Source organism: Lissotriton vulgaris, chromosome 5 (genome assembly GCF_964263255.1).
Source record: "Lissotriton vulgaris chromosome 5, aLisVul1.2, whole genome shotgun sequence".
NCBI lineage: Eukaryota > Metazoa > Chordata > Amphibia > Caudata > Salamandridae > Lissotriton > Lissotriton vulgaris.
In genome coordinates this window covers 1,417,813,522-1,417,841,135 of record NC_141693.1, presented here as the reverse complement: position 1 = coordinate 1,417,841,135, position 27,614 = coordinate 1,417,813,522, and the positions used below count along the sequence as shown (strand labels likewise).

Here is a 27,614-nt window from a genome sequence, read left to right as displayed (position 1 = left end):
TCCTACTTGACATATCCATAGCTTTCTATATGGTCTCTCATATCTTTACCAGTGGGATCTTCAAGAAAGCCCTAGTTTGGAATATCGCTATTCTTGCAGATCATACTCAAACTCGCTCATCGGTCTCCGTTGCACTATGCCAGTCTGTCACTTCTGGTGTTCCTCTAGAGAGAGAATGAGATAGATATATATACATATATTTATACATTTCTCAACAACTACTGAACGGACTTACACCAAATAAGCAAAAGGCACTTCCTTGAACCAACATTTACCTCCCTGCCAAATTTGGTGTAAATCTGTTCAGCGATTCAGGCTGTAGGTGTGGCTAAAGGTTCCTATGGAATATTAGCATTACAAACGCAACCTTATTTCGCACCTCAAATACTTGATCCCCACTGCTCGGATCACCCCCAAACCTTCCATAACAATAGTACCCCTGACCCACCTTTCTGGGAAAATTTAATGCAAATTAGTCAAAAGACGCCAAAGTTATAGCCAAGTCACAAAATGCTTTTTCTCTGGAAATTAGGTCTCAACTCCAACTACCTACAGGCGACCGCCAGTAGGGGATATAGAATATATTTTTTCACTTGCCAATATTTTTGTCATCATTTGACAAATCTTCACTACATTTTTCAAAACAAATGTCATAGTAAGACTTGTTGTGCAGGAGACTTTTTTGGGCAGAAAGTTAGATGCTATCATGCAGATTGTGCTTTTTGTTATTTGGTGCAAATGCATTCAGCAGTTTGAGAATTTTAAGTTGAAAATTATAGGGAAATCTGTGGTCACAAAGCCTTTGCGAAAAAGACGAGCTCATGCAGGGAAATGCACAGCTCTGATCACCTGCCAACACTACAACAAGAAAGTGCTGGCAGCTATCTAGGGACCGAGTCAGAGTCCCAAAAAAAAGTGAGAATAAAGAAAAGGGGCTAATACGAATACCCTGACCCCCAAGCCATGGTTTTGACCCCACCACACAAAAAAGCGAATTTGCAGTTAAAATTAAAAAAAAATTTTTTTTTTTATAAAAGCACTGGCTCCTGCTCTTGGGTTTAAAAAAGCACCCAGCTGGGCAAGTCCCGGGGGCATATTTAATGGTATGGGGGGGAGGGGGAGGGGGGGGGGTGATATGAACTATAACAAAGATGGGGGGGGCGTGCGGCACCCCGCAGACTGGGACCACCACTTCCCCGGGGCAATTAACATAGAAATGTGGGGGCCCTCCTGCACCCCCTGGAGCCGCGGGGAAGGCCACCTCCCCGGGTCCCCCTCCTAGAGCCAATGATCGTCCAAGGGACCGCCAAACCCCAGGGCCAGCTCCAGCTATGTCCCAGGGCACCCACTCTCCCAGGATAGATAGATGTTTACTAACGCTTGGCGCAAGCTTTTCCACTCCCGCCAAGCCATAGAAAACAGTGCTCCGCTTTGAGCAAGCAAGAGCATTTTGCTCTTGTTTGCTCAAAGCGAAGCACAATTGCTTTCACAGAGAGGGAGCTGCATGTTAGCAAGTCTCTCTGTGTCTAAGAAGTGCCGGCCCCCTCAGTAGGCGGGGAGCCGGCAGGGACCACGGGGGCTTGAGGCTCTGCCACTCAGCCCCCCTTCTCCCTTTTATACAACAAAAAATTAAAAAGAAAAAGCTGGACCCCCGGGGATGGTCCTCTGGACAGATATCGGAAAGGGAAGGGAGGGACGTGCTGCCCCTCTCCTCCATTAAATTAAGGTCTGGCCCCAGGGAATTGGGTCCCAGTTGCCCAATTTGTGCCCCCTCATGTACAAAAACTTTAAAATGAGGTACCTGCAAGTCGCCAGAAGCCCCCCCTTTCACCATTACAATGCCAACATGCCTCCTGGCCCACTGGTAGTTGGGGGATGAAGTCCTGTTGGATGTGGAGGGTCTTTGGGGGCATAAACCCCTCCTGTTCCTACAGTATGTCCCAGACTTCTGCATTTCTTAGAGATCTTTGGAGGCCACCCGCTCCTCCTCCACCACTCCCAAATGTGCCTCCTGGTGCACTACGAGTTGGGGGATGAATTCCCTTGGTTGCTGAGAGTCCTTGGGGGCGAACAACTCCTTCAGTAAGTCCCACACAGCGGGAATGCTAAGAGGTCTTGCCGGTCACGATTGTAAGGGTGAGCGACTCTTGCCTTAGTGGGTGTATGAGTGAGTAGGGGTGTGAGAATGTGCATGGCTTAGTGAGTGTCTCTAAGTGGCTGCAATGGAGAATGAGAGTCTGTTTGAGTGGGTGTATGTGTGATTGTTCCGGTGAATCAAAGGCTGTAAATGTTGTATGAGCAGGCAAATCACAGACTATATGGGTGAGTGAACACTTATGTAAGTGTCTCTATGGGTGTGAGAGGAAATAGGAGTGGCTGTATGGGTATGTTAATGGGAGTGTAAGTGAATATTTGGGTGACTGAGTGGCACAATTTTGGGGGATAGAGGATTGTAGTTGATGATTTCAGAGGTATGTCTATATATCTTTCAATTCGTTTAACAGTATGGAAGATAAGGGGGCACTTGCCGCAACGTACAAATATATTTTCAGCATACACACCTTAACTTATCCTCGATTCTTTACTTTCCAATGTCTGTGATAGTATGGAAGACTAGGGGCATTTGCCAGTGTGTTGACCCACCAATGTAATAGGCAGCAGGAATAATACCATTGCGCAGTAATTAAGTTGCAATATGTTTTATTTTTACTTCATTTTTGGTTTATTATTTTTTTCTTCACTTTGGGCACTTTAGGTACTTTAGTGTAATTATATACAATGATTAGGCAAATTATGCACATGATAAGCACATGATAAGTCCATGTAATAGGACAGTAAGTTGGAAGTACTTTTGTGACCGAGGTGATCTTTTGATTGGATATCTTTGTTAATTATGTTCAGAATGACATTGTAATATAATACAATATTCCAAATACCTTCAATCACTTCGGTGATCATTATGCGTAAAAGATGCAATACTGATTGATACTCATTAACAATGTTGATGGAATGGATCGCAATTTGGTCGAGATTGTATTTGTAGTATTTTGTCGATGTCCATGGCCTCACACATACTATTTCTATGGGAAGTGGGGTGTGTGTGCTCACTTGCGTGACTAAGGCTTTCACCGAATAGCGTTGCTTGCACAATAAATGCATGTGCTTTCCTCTGGCGTGCCGCTTTCTCTATTTCCTATTGGTTTTATGTCATATTTAGACCGCGTGGCATAGGGGAGAGAGGAGAGGGGAGAGAGGGGAGAGGGGAGAGGGGAGAGGGGAGAGGGGAGAGGGGAGAGGGGAGAGGGGAGAGGGGAGAGGGGAGAGGGGAGAGGGGAGAGGGGAGAGGGGAGAGGGGAGAGGGGAGAGGGGAGAGGGGAGAGGGGAGAGGATCAATATAGCACATTTTAACCATCCATGGCACACGTACAGATTCTGTGAATCATGAATTACTATCCTATGAAATGTTGTGCATAAATATTAAAGCTGAAAAGCAAGCCTATGAATAAGCCCTTCAGTTGAGCTCCGAGGGTGCCTGGGCACTTTGCATTTGGAAAGGCTTAGCAGTAGCCCTGGCAGATTTGCTTCTATGCTGCGTGGGCTTCACAGGGTGACTGTTTATATGTGCGCTCCTTCATCGCCGACTGGAAAGATTCATAGATGTGATCTGAAGTTTTACTTTTGCTTCCTCAATTCAAGTTCCCCCATATGCTGGTGTCAGACAATTTTGAACATCATTTCAGTTGTTATTTCCACTACTTCTGCCGGAGTTGTCCTAATGCACTGAATAGCATGCTTATGAAAAGGGGCATATACTATATATAGCGATCCTGGGAACATAAAAGATTGAAAATGTCACAAGCTATTTGTTACCCAACACAAAGATACTCATTCTATCAGCCTCAGAAAGTAAGAATAGCCTCTCTTAGGATCCGAACAGTTGACGAAGAGTGTGATTATGCGCTATATAAATCTAAATAAATGTGCTATATAAATCTAAATATATAAATAAATGCGCTATATAAATCTAAATAAATAAATAAACAAACTCAAGTACCCCTTTTATCACTATCTATTTCTTATATGATATAAATAATGCAGAGTCTCAATCCAGCAAAATATCATGCACCTGCTGTGGGAATGCCCCTGGGCTTACAATGCAGTTAGTTTCCTTTTTTTTCTTTGCATAAAGTTTTTTTTTTTAAACAATAGAATATTATATTCCCTTAAAACCCATATCTATACCACACCACCTTTTGCGTACTCAAATTAACAAATTGATTCATCGGTCAAACTTGTTTTTATTTTAAAAATGACACCAGCATTCAATTTATTCTTATTTCAAGAAAAAATGTACGATCAGGGTACAAATTAGGTATAAAATAACTCTGTTCAGTAGGCTGAATACACAAAGTAGAAATTGCATCTTCATAACCAAATGTAAATTTCTGGGAGTAAACAAAATTTATAGAGAACAAAAGGGGTAACAATCCCAGCCAGATCCCAGTTGTCATGGCACCTGTAATTTGTATCATTGAGGCGTTCGGTTTAGAATAAATAAAGAAATATACTTGGAATAAAACATAGCGTTCTAAAACAGATCACAGTGTGTGTGTGTGTGTGTGTGTGTGTGAACAAAGCAAGCTACAATAAAACAAATCACAGTATAGATGTATATCTATGTTTTGAGGTTTAAATAGTTTTATTGACATTTAGCAAGAGTCTCAGTTACAAAATACAGTGAATTCCCAATTAAGTGGACGCCCAATCCTAGTGATTTCTAGCGTCTTTTAAATACATGTTATCTTGTTAGAGCCTATTTATATATAACAGAGGACAAAAACTGGACAGACACATTTTGAATTCACGGTATGAACTTAAGCCTAACCACAGTGAATTCTTTCAAATGTCTGTATTTTCTACTCACTTGCTGAGAAGGATCCTGCCTCCTGGTCTGAGCAGTATTCCTTCTCCAATCATATACTCATATGACATGGGGCTGAACAAAGCAGTGAAGATTATGGCGGCCTCCGTAAATTTCACACAAACTACATTTAAAGCATATTAGAAAGCCTTGTTCACCTGCACCAAGACAACCAGATGTACATAGCTAGCACAAACTGGAAGAAAGGGATCCGTTTTTGCAAAGACAGAAGGCTGTGTGGTGCCAAGCCACAGAGACTGAGCTTCAGCCCACGGTATTATTTGAACATAATGGAAATGCAAGTCTCCTCCCTGCCCATTCTGTGGAAGCAACACGAAAACCAGGATTTGTGGCCACTCCATCAGCTAATGAAACCAGCATGCACAGCTTAATTTGAGCCAGTGGATGCTGCTTGGGCCCACCGGAACTCATTTTGGGGACCGGCAGTTATGTTTCCGCATCAGGGATTTACTGTGAGCAAGAAAGGGAAAAAAACACAGACTTGAAAGATGAGAGAAACCGAAAACCGTCAGAAAGGGGGCAAGAATGAACCTGCGGGATTAAGATGAAGGCATAGGGAGTGCATGGTACTGGATTAAAGAGGCATGAGGTGAATTCTAGACTACCCAGCCTTGGTATTCAGTGCGTCAACATTTCATAGCATCGGCCATGTGCTTCTGAGCAGAGCTTTGGGCACAAGCACGCATTCTTTACAAATTAAGCACTAACTGTATAATCTTAGAGTAAAAAAAAACACCTATAATATCTGAAAGAGGCGCCCAGGTTTGTCCCTGCCTGTACAATATTTTATATTGAGATAATTCACTTCTACTTACTTCCATTAAGTAGTAGAATACTGGTGCGGGCCAGCCTAACTTCAACATAATGTCTGTTATGGCCAGAATGTCTGAATCTGGGGGAGCATAGGCACACCTAGACAGCTGACCTCCTTTACGGGATGCATCTTAACTTCTTATATAAACACTGCATACAATATGCAAGAAAGTCATCAGTGTCATCCCATCTCCATATTCTATGTCAGGACCGGAGGCTTCAGATTATGCTATATCTTCCTTCGCTTTATTAACAGAAAGACTCCACAGCAGCTTAGGAAAAGATATATAATAGTAACAAAATGCTTTAAGACATAAAGCATTGACGGAACGTTCAACAGATCAAAATAACAACTCCCAAGAGTCTCCTTGTATAATGACAGTTCATAGTCCTTCCACTCTGTCCATCACCGCTATAAATCCAGCCTTCTCCTCCTCTTTCTTCGCTGCTCCCGCAGCCAGATAAGTGCTTTTCATGTTTTCTCCTTTCGGTGTTTGCTGATTGTATTGTGTGTACGAGTTGGGGGACTCTCTCCATGGTTTCTTCCCTTGCAGAGTCCCCGGTCGCGGGAACGCTCTATCGTTCCTACGCGATCTTTCTTTCCCACTTGTGTGCGGTGTGTGAGTAAGCCGCCAGGGGCGCCCTGACGTCTCGTCGACCCTTCGGCGCGCCTCCGCAGTTACAGGGGCCGCGCCGTGGAGTCTGCTTGCGCAGGAGCCAACCCTCGCGTACCCCTCTGACACCTGGTGCTCCGGGTCTGTATCTCCCTGCTCCTGACGCCCCGTTGGGGTCTGTATTGCGGCTCTGACCGCGTGAAACACCTTCGGGTGAACTTTGTGCACCTCTTTGATCGAAGTGTGGCTTGGCGCGCTTGAGGGGTGCGGAGACCCGGTCCCGGCGAGGAGGGTCTGCGCGCTGGGGGGTTGGTGCAGCCCCACCTGCCACGTCAGTTGGCCCAAAAACGTGATCGCAGCCAGTTGGCCTGCCCATATCCGAGACCTATCTCGACTGCCGCCCTACAGGGTGCCCCGGATTTACCCCTGTGCTTCAGGATGGAAGGGGAGTACGAGGAGGAACCCTACTCCTATCTGCAGGACGACGAATTTTACCAAGGGGTGGACAATTCGATCTACCGCTGCGTGACGGAGGTGGTAGGACCTATGGAGGACCGCCTCTCCGCCCGCATCGTGGAAGAGTGCGCGAAGCTGGCATCGGCGCACGTGCCTCCGACCCCCGATCTCCCGGGGTCGTCCGGCGGGTTGCCACCCGCCCCGAAGAGGCCTTGTAAGGAAGGGCCGTCATCGGAGGCCCAAGGAGTGGACAGGGGCGCGTTTGAGCGTCTTCGGGACGCCTTCCTGGCGAATGCAACGGCGGCGCCCCCTGCTCCCTTGGTGGATCCTGGTGCTTCGGGGGACGTGTCGACGGCCCCCACTTCTCCTGTGTACGACTCTCCAGACACCGATGACGACGGGGAGTCGACCCGATCTTGGCTTCCGGCGTCCTCTGCCAAGGAGATGCCACGGGATGAGTCGGGCATGCTGGACCCGGACGAGATCGTCCACCCCCGCTCCGCGGCTTGGACGCCGGGGAGACAGTGGCTAAGTTTGTAGCGGGCAGGCTGCGCAAGCCCCTGGAGAAGGAGGCGAGGGGTTGCCTGCGTGGGGAGTGCCCTAGGCCGACTTTGGAAGGCAAGGTGGCCATGACCCCGGAGTTAGATGCCAAGATGGCCACCTTCCTGGCGAAATTTATGAAGGATCCCAGGAAAGGCATCGATCGGTCCTGGCGGGCCTGCCAGGATAAACTGCTGGATGCGGTTGGGCCTGCCACGAAGATCCTCGATATGGCGGAGGAGGCGAAGGCGAATGGCACCGTCATTTCTCCGGAGGTGCTTTCGAATTGGGCCCAGAGGGTGATAGTGTTCTTGGGCAACGCCAACTGCGCCCTTTCTACAGAGAGGCAGCGTTCGCTCCTGATCAAATTAGACCCGAAGTTGGGAGACCTGGCCTCGTCGGAGGCGGGTGCTGTGGCCCAGGGAGGCCTCTTTGGCGAACCCTTCATCAGGGAGCTGGGCAAGTTCGTGAACACGTTCACGTCGCTGGATAAGGCCCAGTCCAGCATTAAACGGGTGTTTCACCAACGTTTCTCCGGAGGGGCCGGTCGCGGTAGGGGCCGCGCGATCGGCCGTGGCCAGCAGACCAACAATAAAGGACAAGGCTCCGGAAGAGGCCAATACCAGACCTCTGCGAACTTTAACAACTTCTACCCCACCAGAGGGCAGCGCTTCGGCGGCAGAGGGTTCAGGAAGAACTCCGGTCAAGGAAATGCCCCCGGTAAGTGTCCTTTGTTTGGCTCAAGTTCCAATTGGGGGGCGGCTGGCAGCCTTTTACAAGGAGTGGGAATTGCTCACTGCCGACGCTTGGGTCTTGCAAACTGTACGTGGGTTCCACATAGAATTTTACGACCAGCCCACGCAAGCGATGCCCCGCGCCCAATGGTCTTTTCAGAGTCCGACGCGCGGTTGATAGACAGGGAGGTCTCGGACTTGCTCCGCAAAGGGGCCATCCGTCTATCAACGCGCCACCCGCACGGGTTCCTCAGCAACGTCTTTTTGGTGGACAAGACAGATGGGGGCAAGAGACCTGTGATCAATCTCAAGGAATTCAATGGGTGGTTGGTCTATCGACATTTCAAGATGGAGGGTATCCACCTCCTTCGAGACGTACTCCTCCCTCGGGATTGGATGGTGAGACTGGATCTCAAGGATGCCTACTTGGTCGTCCCCATCCATCCCCCACATCGTCGTTTCCTTCAGTTCCTATGGAACGGCAATGTGTTCGAGTTCACCGCGCTGCCGTTCGGTCTGTCGTCGGCCCCATGGTGCTTCACGAAGGTTCTCCACCCGGTAGTGGAGTTTCTCAGAAGTCATGGGGTCCGTATGTTAGTGTACTTGGACGACATCCTCCTCATGGGGCAGTGCCCGGAGGTGTTGGCGGGCCAGCTGCGGCAAGCGGTCCATCTCCTCCAGAGACTGGGGTTCGTGATCAACGGCTCCAAGTCGGTTTTGGTTCCCACTCAGAGGATCGTCTTCTTAGGTTTCGTGGTGGACTCGGTGCAGGCGGTCTTGAGCCTGCCGGGTCGGAAGGTCGCAAAAATACGACACCTGCTTCGGCAGACGATCGCACGTCCCTGCGCCATATCGCCAAGGTGGTAGGGCTTCTCTCGTCCTCCATCCAGGCGATTTTCCCAGGCCCGTTGCATTACAGGGCTCTCCAGCGCTTGAAGGCGCAGCACCTGCGTCGTGGGATGAGTTACGATCAGTGGGTCCCCCTCACAGACGAAGTGAAGGAGGAAATGTCCTGGTGGCTGTCTCACATGGAGGCATGGAATGGTCGGGCGATCTTCGGTTCGGCCCCGGACCTGATCATAGAGTCCGACGCCAGCAGGTCGGGCTGGGGCGCCCAGTGCGGGGATTTTTCCACCGGCGGCGCCTGGTCTTCAGAAGAACAACGATTGCATATCAATTGTTTGGAGCTCCTGGCGGGCTCCTTCGCAGTTCGTTGTTGGACCAAGGATTCGGTCAAGGCCTGTGTCCTTTTGCGGATGGACAATGTTTCGGCGGTTCGTTATGTGAACCATTTAGGGGGTCCTCGTTCCCGCGCTTTGGCGGATCTGGCGAAGGACTTCTGGGACTATTGCCTATCACGTCACATTGCGGTGACAGCGGAATATCTACCGGGTCAGTCCAACCAGGTAGCGGATTGGCACTCCAGACACCTCAGGGACGCCAGCCAGTGGAAACTGGATCCGGAGGTCTTCCGGTGGTTACAAACTCTCTGGGGTCCTTTTTCGGTGGACCTGTTTGCGTCCCGTCTCGACCACCAGCTGCCGCGTTTTTTCAGCTGGAGACCGGACCCTCTGGCGGAGGCCACGGACGCCTTTCTGCAGGATTGGAATCGGGAACAGCCGTTTGCGTTTCCCCTGTTCTCCATGATAATGCGAGCGGCGGCCCAAATACGCCGCCAGGGAGCGGAGTTGGTGTTGGTTACACCGCTCTGGAGGTCTCAAGTGTGTTTTCCGGTTCTTCTGGAACTTTCTTGGGATTTTCCAATCCTACTCCCCCTGTTTCCTCTGCTCCTGACAAATCCGGATCGGGAACCACATCCTCTCATCACGCAGAGCTCTCTCCGCCTCGTGGCGTGGAGGCTCTCAGGAGACGCTGGTCGCTCCCAGGCCTTTCGGGGTCTGCTGAACACTTGCTCTCCAAAGCATGGGCCGATAGTACGACGAAGCGCTACAGATCCGCTTGGCTTAAGTGGATGCGTTGGTGTCTAAGAAGGGATTTGGATCCCTTGGTCGCAGGCCTCGTTCCCGTGCTGAACTTCCTGGCTCACCTAGCCCTTAAGGGCTTGGCCTATAGAACGATCAATGCTATTCGATCGGCGATTTCGGCAGGCCATGACAGCATCGATGGCCACCCAGTAGGGGAACATCCTTTTGTTTGCCGGCTTCTGCGGGCTATTCGCCTCGCGTTGCCTCCTGAACCCAGGTACTCTGTCCTTTGGGACGTCAATTTGGTTCTGAACTTGTTCTTGTCCTGGCCGGCCAATTCCTATCTGTCTCTTAAGGAACTGTCGGCGAAGTTGGCCATGTTGTTATGTTTGATCTCTTGTAGACGCGTCTCTGATGTGCGCGCGCTGGATGTCTCTGCACGCATTTTCTCCCCGGATGGGGTTACTTTTACCGTGGGCCGACGCACTAAAACGTCGTCGCGATCCATTTCCTATCCAGCTTTTCTTGACACTCCTAAGTTGTGTGTTGTGCAATGCCTTAAAGCATATGAGGATCTGACCTTGGATTTGCGCCCTCCGGGCGAGCGTCAGTTGTTGATTGCCCTGCGAAAGCCACACAAAGCTGTCTCCTCCCCCACTATTGCTCGGTGGGTGCGGTGGGTCATGCAAGAAGCGGGCATCAATACTTCTCTCTTTGGAGCACACTCCGCCAGGGGGGCCATGGCCTCTAAGGCATTCTCAGTGGGTGCTCGTTTGGAGGACCTAATGCGAGCGGCGGATTGGTCCTCGGATTCCACCTTTAAGAGGTTTTATTTTAAGTCGGTGGTGGATTTGGCCCAGTTGGTGGTAAGTAAGCTTTGAACTAGCATAATCTGAAGCCTCCGGTCCTGACATAGAATCGAAATTTGCCTAGCTTACGTAACGGTAAGTTTCAATTCTATTAAGGACACGGAGGCGAGGATTATCCCACCCAGGCTACAGTGGTGTCTCTACCCACCCGTATGGCAGTAAGTAAAGCGTTTTCCTTTACATTGTCTGTACTGTATTAGTCACTGAATGCTCCTCGCCTTATTGTTGCATTCCTGGGCCACCTCGCTGATGCTGTTTCTTTTTCGACAGGCAACGAGGGTGCTAAGCAGGATCAATGAGGCTCAGGCGTGATCTGCGCGAAGAAAGAGGAGGAAGAGGAAGAGAAGGCCGGATTTATAGCGGTGATGGACAGAGTGGAAGGACTATGAACTGTCATTATACAAGGAGACTCTTGGGAGTTGTTGTTTTGATCTGTTGAACGTTCCGTCAATGCTTTATGTCTTAAAGCATTTTGTTACTATTATATATCTTTTCCTAAGCTGCTGTGGAGTCTTTATGTTAATAAAGCGAAGGAAGATATAGCATAATCCTCGCCTCCGTGTCCTTGATAGAATTGAAACTTACCGTTACGTAAGCTAGGCAAATTTCGATTCCCTCTGGTTACATGTTTGGGCTTCCATTGCTCTGCAAGCAGTTTTTTCGGAATTCTCCTCACTCCTTTGGAAATGGTCCCAGCATTTGGCCATATGTTTATGAAAGATTCATATGTTCGGTGCTACAGCTGCTCACATTGCAAGCCTTCCAACAGGTCTGTGTAGTATTAGAGTTGCAAACGTTAATAAGGCTAAACTGAAGAGGCTTGCAGAAAGTGCACACTTTTTCCTTGAGAAGAAAAAGAAGCACATTTATGGCAAAAGCTAGCGACAAGGGTGTGCATGGTATTCAACTGAGACAGATGAAATGCAAACTGAATGTGGTGAGTAACTATTTGATATCAAACGTGGCTTTTCCGATATGTCAATACTGTATCGACTTATCTTGATTCAATCCTCGTACAATTCAGCTTTGGCACATATATGCGTCACTAGGGCTTGGCTGCATTCCCTGGTGGATGAGGTGCTAATTTGATTTCAGATCACAGCTGATGCTTTGCCTCTGCCAACCGGCCAACCATGGCTGCATTGTGAGAACCCGTAATAAGCTCTTGCCCTCTGAGTAACAAGAGCCTGACGGGAGAAGCAGCCAAGAGGCAGCTCACAGGATCCAGTGACTAATTTTGAAGCAGATGGAAATGGGTCATTTTTGAAAGGCCCAGGAGCTGGTGTGTGCTTTTAATTTAAAATGAAGGTGGGGTAGCCAAATATTCAGATCCAAAACAGACAGCACATCAATGTAGCTCGTACAGTGCAACTGTTCAAGTAAGCGAAGTGCCAAAAAAGAAAATAGGAGTGCTGCTTTTTCTAAATTTATTGCGTACTTAATAGCAGTCACCTGCACTTCCTTCTCACCCAAACTACATGGACAGATTCCCTCTCTTAGAGCGCTGGCAACTTCAAACTTCGGGCTAAACGTAGAGAGTTTGCAGACAGGGTACTACGACACAGTAGTGATGGAGTACCCGGTCTGCTAGCCCTATTTTGAGTCAGGCCAAAAACCAGGTACGCGCAGATGGAGTAAAATTTACTCTGTCAGTAAAAACATTTCTCTGACGGCTCGAAGGAATAAGGGCCATTGGAGGTAAGCAGTCTGACCATCCCCCCTATTCAGAAAAGACTGTTGAAAGGGTTTTTTTGTTTTTATTTTTACTGTCCGTCCCCACCGGGAATATCTTGGCAGTGAGTCACAGTAAAAATGAAAAAGTCCCGACACCAAAGTAGAAAACTCCAATGGTGTTGGAGTCTTTACTTATTTTTCTGAGAACAAACTCCAGCTTGGAAATTTATATTACAAAAAAAAACAAACGTTTGGTGTAAACATCCATCACCACTGGCTGATGCAAACAAAACTTTTGAATGAGTTTATATGAACTGCTATAAAATCGGTTCACACAAATCAATGGAGTTTACTGCAGGCTTGGCAGTAAACTCTAAATTTGACAGGCAGTGCAAAGGCAAGGAAAACAGGTAAAGTCCTCTGCCACCCGGAAAGGCCTTTAATCCATTCACCAAGATCTAAATCAGGCCTGCAGGAAAGTAGGGTCAGCTTTTATGGTTACCCCCTCTTTTTGCTGGCGTCAGTATGTTCTTTTGACTAGTTTGACTGTGACCCTGCTAATCAGGACCCCAGTCACTGTGTTTCCTCCCTAAATTGGCCATGGTAAGTACTGGTGTACATCCACAATTGTCTACTTGTGTACCCTTGTAAGTCCCTAGTATATAGTACTAAGGAACCCAGGGCATAGGTACCCCATGGGTCTACAGTATGTATTGTGTCAACCATCACAGACCACTCAAACTGTGACCACAGCCTTGCCATTGCAGCCTGTGTGAGTTTTCTTAAATTTGAGGACACTACACTTAAAGGCTATAAGTCAAACCTCTGGCAGGCCTTTCAGTCCAGAAGGCAGGGAGCTTGGTAATAAGTACATGAGCTGGACAGCCATACAAACCCCGGAGTAGATTCTCCAAACCTTCTAAGTGCGATCATCCGTTTTAATATATATAGTGGACATCAGTCATTACAAGATGTCTAACTAAATAGTGGCTGCAACGAACCGGTCATGTTTGATATAAAACATGTTGAAATAATACCCCAACACCGATTCCTGTGTTGGAAGAATGATGCATATACTGGGGGGGCTCCCTTTGGGTACCCCCCTGTAACCCGGTTACAGCCTTTCAGGGTCTGGCAGCAAACTAGCGCTGCTGCAGATGACAGACATGATTTGCTCATCTGCTGCTGAGCCAAGCTTGATTAGGGGAAGGTAGAACAGAAGATTACCTGTTGCAAGGAGTTGTGACCATCTCCCAGACAGACTTTGTGTAGTGGGCAGGGTTGGGGCACTTGCCAGCACCACATTTGGTGCCCTCCTTGCATACTCTAATAGTAACCATTTCTGGGAGACCATGGATCCCACTCTGGTGTGAAACTAAACAAAGGACATAGGGGGTATCCCATCCTCTGTCCAGCCTCTCCTCGGTCCAGCTCCTCCTCTGGGAGGGACCCCTGAGTCGTTCAATCCCTTTTTCTGCGTACTTAAGGGTCCCTTAAGGTCCCCACAGTTACAGCGACAAGGTCACCGTCGACTCTTCTGAAATGTACATTATCGGTGAGTGTTAGAACTGGGGGTCTCTAGTTGGCAGAGGTAGGTACCACTGTTAAAATAGGGACCCTTGCTTCTAGTCAGGGTAAGGAGGAAGCACTCTTTAGATAACCTCTGCTCACCCCCTTGGTAGCTTGGTACAAGCAGTCAGGGTTTTTCAAAAGCAATGTTTAAAGTATTTCTACCAACACTCACAGCAACACAGTGAAATCACCACACACTGACTCCACAACAGTTTAGAAAAAGGAAGGTATTTAATCTAAACTACACAAGACTAAAACAACAAAAAATCCAACATACACAGTTCAAAAATATGGTTGCAAAAGAGTTCTTAAGGTTGCGATAAAATAATCCACAGTTGCGTGAAAAGTTCACAGTTGCGTCACGTTTTGCCAACTACCTTTTAAAAGCTACAAAGTTACAAAGCAGAACCTGGTGCGGTGGAAAACAAGCGATGCGTTGCTCCTGAGACCCTGGGGAGGCGATGCGACAACCCCGCTGCAGCAGCGGGCGTGTTGCGACAAATCCAGTCTGTATGGGGAGGAAGACAGACTTGTATGGATTCCAGTGTGTAGGTTCCGTAGGAAGTTCTCTCGCAAAGGCACGATGCGATGATCTTTCGAGTTGCGACGATCTCCGGGGCGACGATGCGCGGACCAGCGGTGATCTCTCTCTTGCAGCTCCTCGATGCGATGGCTTCTGCGATGACACTCGCAGCGACGTGATGCGGTCCGCAAGCAAGCGATACGACGATCTCACCCAGCGACGACAGGCTCTGCAACGACACTCGCAGCGATGATAGTCTTCCCGCACCGGTCTGGTGCGTCCCGCAAACTAAGGATGCAAAGGCAACAGGCGCTGCGACGATCTCGGCCTTCTTAGCGGCAGGAATTTCCTCGCACTGTCGGGGATGCGCACTGCAAGAGAGCAATGGGACAAAACTTGCAGAAAGTCTTTAAAAGCTTGGTTTCCAGAGACTTTGTTCCCTTTGTGCAGGAGGGATCTGAGCTTGGTTTGAACCAGTTCTGGTTGTTCCTTGAGCACTTTGTTTTCCTGGCTTCTCCTTTACTTTCAGAGTGAGGGGCAGGGTCGTCAGCCGCCCAGCAAAAGGTGGAGCCAGCATTGTGGAAAGCAGGCACAGCCCTAATCAGGCCCAGGTGCTATCCCCTCTCACCAATCAAGATGCAGATCTAGTCATTCAGCCTAGGGATGACGCAGCCAACCTCCTGGGGGCTCCCCAGCCTCAGTCACTCTCAAACCAGACAGTCAATTCACAAACAGGCCAAGGCACACACAAGGGCCAGACTAGAGAATAGCAACATCCTAAAATCGCTGTTCTCAAACACAGGATTTAAAAACAACCTTTCCTAAAAGATGTGTTATTAAATTCTGAGTTCAGGGATCCTAAACTTTTATGTCCTATTTGCTCCTATGGGAAGATATGCTGGTAGCCACTGTAGCCAGAATCCCCCATGATAGCCTATTGAGCAAGATAGCCTTACAATAGTGAAAAACGAAAATAGCTGTAATTCACTACCAATTCAATTTCAATTCAATTCAATTTTATTAAATATGATTTTGGAACTCCGTGGAGATCCACATATTATACAATAACAAACAAAATATGAAGATAAAACCGTATATAAACAACTCATGCAGGCAGAATTTATACAAAGACAGTATACCGTTCAGCTAGTATAGTTCTAAGAAACATTTAAAAAAATTAAACATTTTGTTACAAAAAATTCCATTTGGGGGACTAAAAATAGCGTCCAACAAGGCTGTTGCGGAAGAAATACCAAACTGGACACATGCCGGTTTTACCCAGAGGCGACGGTAAGTGAGTAATGCTGGACAAACTAGCAGGACGTGTTTAGAATCTTGAATTGCAAGGTTACAGTAATTGCACACATTGGATATGCCGTGCCATTTGGCCAACAACTTATTCAGGGGGAGCGAGTCCTGCCTGAGGAGTAGCCAAAAGCGGCGTAAACCGTGGGGTATGTTCCATGACAGGTAGGGTTGTACTTGTCTAATTATACAGGAATCGACAGCTTGTATGACCCCTTCTTTTGTATTATCAGGTTCCGATCCCTCTCATAACTTAGCTTCCATGTGGCTTGTTTTAGCTGTAATTTTAATTGGTTCATGGAAAGCTCTAGAAGAGATGCTTCCTCCAAGTCCAAGAGAGTGATGGCTCTCCTATAGTTCTTTATGAGGGTCGAATATTCATTTAATGGGCCCATCAACTCTTTTGTAATAAGGGATCTGAGAGTAGTTGGCTTTCCTTTAATCAAACAAGTAACCCAACGGATAACTCCTGCAAGGCCTTGTGCCCAGCTGCTCCTTAGACCAAGTTCTAAACGCAGGGTTGCTGCACTGCAACTGTTGTTAACAGAGGTTAAGTTTCTCAAGAGGAAGCCCTCAACTGTGTCCAAGAAGCCCCATTCCGCTAGGTCAATTAATTCTACACCATAAAGCAAAGACGGGGGGACTTTTGCCCGAAAAGCCTCCAGCAAGTGAACAAAGTGTCTTTTGCCTGTTGATTTATACAATGCTCTTAGGCCATTTCCCTGAGACTTTGCTTTACGGGAGCTGTTTTCTATGTGTGATTTGTTACCCAAGCTGCTGTTGACAACCATACCTAGGAAAACATACGTTTTTACTCTTTCTAATTTTTGACCTCCCAATTCCCAGCTAATGTGCTCCAACTTTAATTTATTTCGTCCTTCCAAGCACATTATCTTACTTTTGGAAATGTTTATTTTCAGGAAGTGCTCTTCGGAAAAGGTGTATAGTGTATGTAGACGATTATTGAGACCCTTAGGAGTAAGATCTAAAATTAAAATATCGTCCGCATACATTAGACAAGAGATGTGTCTTTCACCCAAGCGTGGCGCAATTCCTACACATGTCGATAAAGTGAAGGGAAGGTCGCTAACATAAAGGGAAAATAAGAGGGGAGCTAATAGGCAGCCCTGCTTGAGGCCGTTTGCCGATGGAATGAGCCGAGAAAGACCCCTTTCTTCCCCCAACAGCACTTTGCACCATGTGTTGTCATGCAGATCCTGAACCAAACATAAAAGTCTGTGTGGCATTCCTAAGGTGTGCAGCTTTCTCCACATTACTTGACGGTCGACCTTATCAAAGGCCGTGGAGAAATCTATGAATGCCGCATAGACTCTCCCCTTTCTTGCTCTAATATATTTGTCAATTATTACCTGGAGGGCGGTTAAATTGTCCATGGTCCCATGGTTTTTTCTAAAGCCTGTCTGTTCGAGTGGAAGAACATTAGAGGACTCCACCCATGCATTTATCCGTTTGAGCAGGCATCTAGTAAAAACTTTGCCGATTGCGTCCAACAATGCAATCTGGCGATAGTTCTGGGGGAGAAGGCGATCGCCCTTTTTAAATAATGGGACCAGGATACTTCCCTTCCAGGAGGGTAGGACCTTTCCGCTTAATAGGCAGATATTAAAAATTGGACATAAGAGCTTGCTCCATTTAGCCCTGTTCTGCTTTAGTACATTAATGGGCACTTCATCGGGGCCCATAGCCCCTGAACGTCTCATTTCCCCAATGGCAAGATCTATATCTTTTTCTGAAAAAGGCTCTAACGGCGGACTCGTTTCCATTGGCCATGCTTGGGGAGATACAGTGTGGTTTCTAGCATAAAGGTTTGAGACAAAATCCCTCCATGTATGTTCCTCGATAGGGATGGGTAGCGGACTAGTTCTCGTTCCGCACCCCTCACCTATAAGGGACCAAAATTGTCTCGTTTCCCCATTGGTTGCAGCTTCCCTTATTTTTACCCAGATGGCGTCCTCTTTTTCTTTGCGTAGTGAGAGTAAGAGTCTTCTCCTTTTCCTTCTTAGTGTTGTTATTTGTCGTGTTAAGGCGTTAGTTCTATTTAAATATTGGGCCCTTATTAATTTATTCAGTTCTATGTTGAGCAGTTTCAGAGGGCAGGGGATTAAGTCGATGGACTTTTTCTTATTCTGTTTTTGTGCCCCTGTTATCACCGACTTCAGAAACAAGGAAAAAAGCTCGATTTCGCGACCATACCAGGAGGGGAGCTCTGATATTGCTACATCGAGCATAACTTCCAAGTTTCGATGTGCCCTTGCGTTCCAGTAGCATCTTCCTGAACTGTTACCAAAGTTTATTTGGTCACTGTTCAGAGTCCATTGATCACATTTGGGAGGGTTTACGTTCATCGAGATAAATAGGATTCTATGGTCGCTAAATATAGTATCGATTACAGCGATGTCCTTTAATAACTCAAATGATTGAGACCCTATTATGACATAATCGAGAATCGATTCCCCTTGATACGATTTGTGAGTAAAGTTTGCTGGGGAATCCGAAGGGAGTCGCCCATTTGCGATTATCCCATCTGTTTCTGCCAACTCATTTAATAATAGTTTACCCCGTTTATTTGTTAATATATTTTCGGGGAACGTTGCTCGGGGAATATGAAGTGTTTCTTCTCTTATTTTATCGCAGAATAAATTTAAACTAAAATTGGAAATCTTACAATTCAAGTCCCCAGTTAGGATAATAACCGTTCTTGGATCTTTCTCCTTAATACTCTGTATATGGAGGAAGATTTTGTTTAAGATTGCATTAAAACCTGCTTCAGGCGGTATATAAGCATTTATCAGAGCCAGACGAATACCGGCTAAGGGGTTGCCTGACCCAAATAAAGTTACTACCTGAAAAAGTTTACTCGGGTCCATGAAATGATCATAGTCCCAGTTTATACGGTTTGATAGGAGACAAGCTATACCCCCACTGGCGTGGCCTTTTTTGATTGCAGTGGCGCTACCTTCCAGTACGTAATAGTCTTTCCCTATTTGGATATTTCCGCTGCACCATGTCTCCTGGAGGCATATTATATTTGCCTCTAGCGACAAAAGGAATTGTATTTTCTCCGGATTGTTTTTTAAACCTGCTGTATTCCAAGATATTATGGACAGATCTTTGCTAAAGGTACGGGTTGGATAATGGTTTACTTGAGGATTTTTCAGCCAGTACTCTGGGCAGCCAGTTCCATTGATCACTTTCCTCTCCATTAGTAGTTTGATAAGATAAGAAAGAGGGTTTAACGTAGGATACTACTCGAGAATCATTAGACTTGCTTATTTTTAATTCTTTGATTTCCCCTAGTTTGTTTATGTTACCTGTTGCAGCTAGCAACAGAGAAGAGGGAGGTTTCTGTTGGTTTAAAGATTTAAGGACATTATTTTGTCTAGTGTGCATTAATACAGGGATTACATCAATTCCTCTACTCTGTAGGTCTTCTGCACGTTGTAAAATAAGGTTAGCTACTAATTTGGAATGAAATTTCACCCTCGTTACCGTCCCCACTTCAGATTTTAGTTGTTGAACTATGTCTAGGTCTGCTGATTGGATAAGTTTCAAATTGGCAGATTCTTGAAAGTATTTCAACAAGAGAGATCTGTTCAGGATGTAATCAGCTTCAAAAAGGGGAGAGAATTCTACCCATACAGTATCTATATTCTCTTCCTTAGGTTCTTTACACGAGGTACCTTTTGCAGGTGCTCCCGAAGAAGCATTTATAAAGGGATTGAGTGATGAAACTTTTTGGGCAGAGGGATTTTGCTCATGCCCTAGGGAGATTGGTTTATCTGCCTCAATAGAACCTTGTGGGGGAACACCCATAGAGGTTGCTCCCCGGAAAACAGATGCAAAGGGATTAAGTGATAGAGCAACTTGGGTAGGGGGGTTTTGCACCTGACCTGGAGAAGTTGATTTGTGTACCACTATTGTATCCCTATTATTGTTACCTTGCTGACCGAAGGTGAATATGTCAGCTATTGCAGATGAAGGGGATGTATGGATGGATAAGGGGGCTGGCGTTGCCTTAGATGGAGAGGCAATGTTTTCTTTGGCTGACATATTATCGAAGTTTTTATTTTTTCCAACTGCCATCTATACTTGGTGTGTCGCTTTCTGTAAGGGAGAGTTTAGATGTTTTCTAAAGAGGATTTTCCTCCGCCTATTTTTTTCTATCCGTCTTAACAGTTTCCTCTTATTCTTTCCGTTCTTTTTTATTGTCTCAATTTTCCCTTTATTATCATTTTCTCCCTGGATAGCTTCCTCCTCTATATCCCCATCCCCCTTCTGCTTCTTAAAGATCGGGAACAGCTCATTTCCAGTTTTTAGCGGGATTTCCCCATAAGGTTTTGTTTCAGAGTCATTACCTGACAAACCATTTAGGAGGGGGGGAGGCTGGGAAACACTTATTTTTTCCTCTTCATGTGCTTTTTTTGTAGTGTTTTTAACTGCTGGAGATTGATCTTTTATACCTATCTTATCTGGGGCCAAAAAAGGAGAAGTGGGCACCTTCCCGTCCACGTCCTTCTCCCTTTGGGACCTCAGCAGGACTTTTAGAATTTGAGTCACTGTATCGAGCACACAATCAGATCCCCCTACAAATGTTTCCAGTAATTGTAAAATGGATGCCAGTAAGTGTTCTAATATGTGGAGGGAATCGGAAAACGGTTTATCGGACCCCTTACATTGGAAGGTATTTATTCCGGTCAAGTTTAAGTTTGGGCTTGTTGAGAAGTGTGAATGTGAGGACTTAGATGGGGTACTGCTGTAGAGATGTAAGCCGGCATGATTCGACATTACCGGGGTGTTCTGGGGTATCTCGACTTTTGTCGGGTCAGACTCTAAATACCGTTGACATAGGTCTTCATCTAAGATCATTGGGGACAACCCATTGTGAAAAGGCATTTTAGTTGGTGAATTGTTAGCTGCCTGGGTGGCATCATCGTGAGGTATTATCACGATATTTAAGTTATCTTGCTCTATGTCTTTTTTTGTTTTTATAACTACCTCTGGTACAAAGTCAATGTTGTTTTTCAAAGTTAAAAATAGGGGGGGGTGAAAACTCACACTTGGGGGGCGATTGTGTCGCCCTTGTTGTCCCTGGACTCATATCCACAGTTATCTTTTTAATTTCAGGGCTTTCTCGCGAGTTATTGGGGACAGGATCTAAATGGATAGCTTCAGAGTCCTTAGCTATATTGTCCACCCCTGCAGCTTTGTTCTTACCCCTTTCCCAAAGATTGAAGAGCTGACAAGTGCTTTTCATACTAGAGGCTTGACTAAGTTTGTTTCGGAGGGGATTCGATCTTGTTTTAGTGCCTGATCTTCCTACTATTATTTTCCGAGACCTTAGTTTCTTTGTCATCATCGCAGGCAAGCGATATCGTGGTTAAGCAGAGAAACAATGTGGGCAAGATTGTTATGAGAACACCAGGACTAAGCTACCAGGAATTATTTCTAGGGTCTGTTAATTAAATGCAGAGCCTGCAACAAACCGACTATATCTACAAAATCAGAGGGGGCAATGCAATCCTACCCAAACCTCTTCACAAGTAATATATGACAAGTGAATAATTTACCAGGAGTAAGTGAGGTGGCCTAGCCTGGCCTTCTCGTGCCTCTGAGGGCCTCAGAGGGCCCGCCCTTGTCCTGAGCTTCTCCCGGGCGCTACCCGCGCGCTACCGCGCTGCGGTGTGCTTACACTCTATTAATAAGTCACGAGGTAATAGGGGCGTGGCCTACAGGGAGAGCGTCACCGGGTGGAATTGGTGATTGAGACTGCTGGGACTCTTGGGAGTTTGAGTCCAGCAGTGCACACGCTCGCAGCCCTGTTAGCCTACAGCCCTGATGAGGTGACAGCAATGAGCAGCTGTGAAGCGGGACCCGGGGAGCGGGTCCAGCGAAGAGTAGCGCCTTGCAGAGCGCTTCCAAAGGGCCGTATTGCGCTTCCTCTGTCCACCAGCGCCAAACACAGTCACGAAGTCAGCAGGTACAGAAGAAGTGGTATCCGCTGATTAGACAAATCCGGTGCCTTTTCTCCAAGCAGCAGGGGGCGTGGCCTTCAGGGAGAGCGTCACCGGGTGGAATTGGTGATTGAGACTGCTGGGACTCTTGGGAGTTTGAGTCCAGCAGTGCACACGCTCGCAGCCCTGTTAGCCTACAGCCCTGATGAGGTGACAGCAATGAGCAGCTGTGAAGCGGGACCCGCGGAGCGGGTCCGGCGAAGAGTAGCGCCTTGCAGAGCGCTTCCAAAGGGCCGTATTGCGCTTCCTCTGTCCACCAGCGCCAAACACAGTCACGAAGTCAGCAGGTACAGAAGAAGTGGTATCCCCAAATTCACTACCAGAGGATGTCACCTGCAAGTACATGCTCTACCTTTCACATACACTGCACCCTGCCCAAGGGGGTACCTTGGGCCTTCCAGAGGGGTGACCAATGTGTACAGTAAGGGAAGGGTTAGACCTGGCCAGTGGGGACACTGACCAGGAGGACATGGCAGTTCACAGACTGCACACAGGCACTGCGGTGACAAACCTGAGACCCCATTTTAGGGCTACTCATGTGGGTGGCACAATCAGTGCTGCAGGCCCACTAGTAGCATGTGGCTAGTAGCCCTGGCACACTCCGTGCACTTTACTAAGGACTTCTTGGTGACACAAATATGCCAATCATGGATAACCAATCACAATATCAATTTACACAGGGAGCATTTGCACTTTGACACTGAACAGCCGTGGCAAAGTGCTCAAAGCATCTAAACCAGCAGAAACGAAATTCAGCACAGCATCAAAAATACAGGAGGTAGAAGCAAAAAAGATAGGGGGTAACCACGCCAAAGATGCCAGGTCTAACAGTGGGCATTGCGCTTCTGTGTCTTATGGTCACCTTCGAGTGGCATAGACTGTGTCCGCTCTGCTTACAAGTTCTTCAATTCAAGTATCCACCCATGGATTCCACCGTACTCTTGTACAGTCTTCTCAAGCAGCATCTTTTCTTAAGTCCTCCATTTTGGTCTACGAACGTTTAGGACGTAACCTCTCTACTATGCGCTGACTTCCCTGGTGCAGGTATCCTGGTTCCTGGGCTATCCACGAGTGGGGTGACTCTCCAACCTTCTGTCTTCCACTGGGTTTCTTCAGGGTCCACTGGAAAGGGTCCTTCTTCAAAGTCAAGTCAAGGCATGGGTATTTATATGGCGCACAAATCACTTCCAGGAAGTCTCATGGCGCCTAAATGGCGTCAAAACTGCAAGCGCGACTTCCCCGTTGACTTCTATTGGACACATGACTTTGTTTCCACTCTGCATACAGCCTCCGGGGTGTTCCTGGGTATTTACCTTGGGTGGGTCCATGTGTCCCCCACTCCTCTGAGTTTTATGGTCCAAGTCCCAACTTCGGTCGCAGTTCGCATTCCACTGTATTTTGTGCTTACTTACCTTATTGCAATTGAAGTATTGTTGTGTATTTGTGTTTATATCCCCGGGTAGGAGATAGACCAATGTGTTAGTGAGTGCTGTGTAATAAATATACATTTTTATATATACAGTGTGAGGTTCTTTTTCATTTAACCTACACTACATGCTTTGAATTGGTAAAGGCAGCTGCTTAACACTCATTCAAGATAAGCCTGAAAGCTGCTCGCCACGATTTCAAGGGTGCTAGGGTGGTCCAAAGGACACCCTGTAGCACCCCTGAAATGTAATCTACATTGGTGTTGCACACACACATGTCCAAAGGACATGTGTGTGTGCAACATGCAACTTAGAAAAATGCATTTAAAAGCATTTTTCGAAGTTTTCGCTATTTACCACGAGGTTTGACCTCGCGGTAAATAGCGGCCCGAAATTGCGATTTCGCAATTTAAAAATGGTTAATGAATTGCATTTAAGGAATCTCAAATAGAGATTCCTTAAATGTAATTCCTCGCAATTTAGCGAATTCGCAATTACCGATTTTTGCATTTGGGATGATGAATCCCAAATGCAAAAATTGCGCTCGCAAAGGGCCAGATTCGCAGAATCTGGCCCTTTGCGAGCCGATTTTTCAATGATGAATCTACCTGTGAGTTCCCACTAATCCCTAGGATCTGCAAATTTGCGGACAACAAACTTTGGGTGAGGAACCTAGACAGATTCCAAGCACCCCCGCAGGATGTTGGCCTTGAGACCAGCTAACTCACAGTGCCACCATAAGCACCCCCTTCCTAGACAAGAAGCAAATGGTTCCTGGCAACAACTGAACAGGACAGCCCTGAGGGATCATGGTAACATATCAGGACCCTTCCGTTCAGACACCCGTGCCCTTTGCTCTCAGAGAAATATACAGAGACTAAAGAATGGGACGTTTCCAAAATATTTATTGAACAAATATTAATCTTGTATAAAATACATGTGCTGAGATAATGAGTAGACAGAAGCATATGAAATTGATTACAAGCACCAAAAGAGTAAAATAACAGTGTACATATGCAGGAATATAAAACAAGGTAGTAATCTGGCGTACTCCTACTAGGCAAACCCTACTCTATTTGTGTCTAGAGTGAGCATAGGTGTAGAGCCAAGAATCCCCTCCACGGGATGATCCAACCCAAACATGGCGGGAGCGTACGTAGGACCCTGCCCTGGTCATGAACTGGACACCCCTCAGAGAGATTTCAGACCGCTGTGTGGTGAAGTCTCAGCATGCAGGGGACCCTCTGTGTCAACTCAATGCCTCCTCTGCTAATCCTCGGAGATGCTTGCGAAGTACGTATAGATTAGCAATGCTGTGGATATGTAGATAGCCCTGTTGCCTCATGGATGAAGATAGACCGACATTTGTACATTGCGCATAAAGGCCTTGTACTTGGTGCTCGAGGCATTTTTATAATGTTATGCGAAGCCAGATGTGTAAACAGAAGTGGTTTCAGAGAAACCGATCCAAAATTGTCACACATGCGAATATGTGCAAAAGGACACAGCAGTAATGTTATTGTGCAAAAGAGGACGATGTAAGAAAATGTGCACCTATGTTACATGGGCCTAGCCTGGGCACATAACATCCACTTCCCATACTATGGGTCGATATAAAAGCAGCAAGCCTACAAAAAATCCAAGCTAAAAAGGTCCAATATCACTTTTTAAATCATCTAAAAGCAAGCTTCCCTTTGAAAAATTCATAAACGCCATTAAAAGTCATTATACTGTTTGAGATCCAAAACACTCAAAAAGTCATGGATAGGTGCCTAGAAAAAGCGGAAAACCAGGCAAAATAGTTTCCATCAAACGGAAAACGCAATTGTTTAGGTTTTCAAATTGGTAGTCGCAACATTGTAGTCGCTAGCAACCAATGATCACCTTCCCACAGCAGCCGCAGAGGGAGGGACTAGATCCTGTAAGCGTTAAGCAGAGTCGGTATCCAGTTCATTAGGAGCAAAAGCATTTCAGGGTGGATCAAAGAATTAAATCATCAGCAATTGAATACGCTGGGGAGAACTATACCCAAGGGCCTTTAAAGGGTTCGTTAGTACCTCCATGTCCAATGGCGCAACCAATTGTGACCGAGACATCAATCCAATTCTCATTCATGGCTGCAAAGCAGGCAGCTGAATACAAGTTGTACGCAGTGAAGCCAAACAGGCCAGAATGACGGGAACCAGTGCTCATTCAGTTCTCGAAGCCGCGCTAGGCCAAAGCAATGTATAATGCGCTCATGGCATCATAGCACATTCGCAGTGAAAAATGCACAGAGAGCTGCACTAATGAATAACATTGTGCGGAAGAAATACAAACCAACACTAGATATCTCAAATGGATTCTTCTTCCAGAAAATAGCACATGAAAGCAGATATTTGACAGCTTTTTCAGCTTTAGGCTCACAGAGGTAATTTTGCTCACAATGTCATTGAAGTCAAGCTAGCATCGCTGATATGGGGTGATACCCTGAAACCAATCCCAGGATGATTGTTTCTGGTCCAGTGAGGACCTGGCTTGGCTGGAGTGTTCTCATGTGGAGCAAGGTCAAGACTGAGTTGCATATGGCTGGGTCTGAACTGGAATGGCATGGTGTGCAAAAACTATGCATTTAGCCTTGATCTCTGTACTGGGGGAGAATGTTTGACATGGTTTCAGTATTCCATCCACCAAGTTTTCTTTTTACAGCAAGCACAGAACAGGCAAGTCTCCTCCAAGCCCAAATGCTTTGGCTTCCCTACCCACAACATTGCTTTATCGGCTGATAGAAGATTCCTTGTGGACTAGTATTTCTCAAAGCACTGTCTCAGAAAATAGGTCTATGCTATATGTGCCCTTCTGGAAATTGCAAAGCACTTTGAAGTAAATGTGTGCTCAAAAGGGAGACAGTGAAGGGCACCTGCTGTGAAGATGTTTCTTTTGTTGTTAGCCAATGTAGCCACTGCTGCACTTCAAAGAAGGTGATGTAGTATCAGCAGTTTATTAATTATCCCATATGTAGAAGCTGTCTGCAAAATCCAAAAGGGATATATGACAACAACAAGTATTGGCTGGAAGTTTTGAAAATTATATACATATCACAATTTTCTTGTACATACTTGGAGAATAGAAAATTCCACTCACTAACTCATTTGATATGCCATTAAAGGTTCATCATCCATCCATGTACCAAGATGTTGTTATCTTTGTAGCAGAATCCCCTCGGCAGTCGGATTCAAAGAGGGAACTCTGACTCAATGTGCATGAGGGAGTTCCAGCAAATACTACCAAAAGGTTGGTTTGTGCTCTGGCTGATTAGTATATTACCGCCATGCATTACATTACCCTGCAGAAGTTAGGACAGATATACCCAGGGACCTCTTAAGCCTGCACTCGGTGCAGGCATGAAGAAGTTACCTTTCAAAACAAGCTATAGTATCACCCGGTATTAAAGAATTATTGGACTACAGTAGTAGACAATTCGAATACATCTCTGGGAGAAAAGCCGTGAGGAATATAGACAGTACCTTACTGGGGATACAAACAAGGTCCTAGAAAAACAAAGTGGCATTCAAAAGTCCAGTCCTGGAGTTTTTATTGGCTAAACAGTCCGTTATGATCAAATGGAAGGCATCTATACCTTCAACACTACACAGCTGGAAGTGGGATGTGCTATACTGGGCGGACATAGAAAGCAAAGTACTGCCAAGGGAAGAAAGTAGAGGACTGCATACCAAAAACGAGTGCAGGACTGTGGGATAAAACAGCCCCAGTGTACAAAGAGGGCAGGGGCACCAGGAATGGACCACCTTAAAGCAACCAGAACGCTAAACATTTGGAAAGCATCACACTGCCCAGGAAGTAGGTGAATAAAAAGAAAATGCCCCAATAGCATTATACAGGCACACAACGTGTTGCATTGAAAGAACGACCCGCAATCTAACGATAGCCAAACCCCATGGCAAAATAACCCATGTATAGGTTGTGGAGTAAAGAAAAAAACTACCCACCATAGTAGCATTGTAGAGCAAGGGAATATCCCCTACCAACATGTTTTTCTTTCTCAATGATGCTTCTACAATTGGAACGTTACTCTTGTGGGGAGGTTAGATGATAAGGCAGGGGAGGTAAGTTGTTACACCGTTGACGAAACTGTTTGATAATCTGTTTGTGTTATAATACGCGAGCTGCCAAGTGTATATGAGTATC

The 27,614-nt window shown here is 46.4% G+C and overlaps 1 protein-coding gene across 1 annotated transcript in view; it reads right to left on the bottom strand.

Moving 5' to 3' along the window:
* DDX20 (DEAD-box helicase 20) overlaps positions 1-27,614 on the bottom strand; it is a 302,908-nt gene that overhangs the window by 110,962 nt on the left and 164,332 nt on the right. The window lies entirely within an intron of this gene.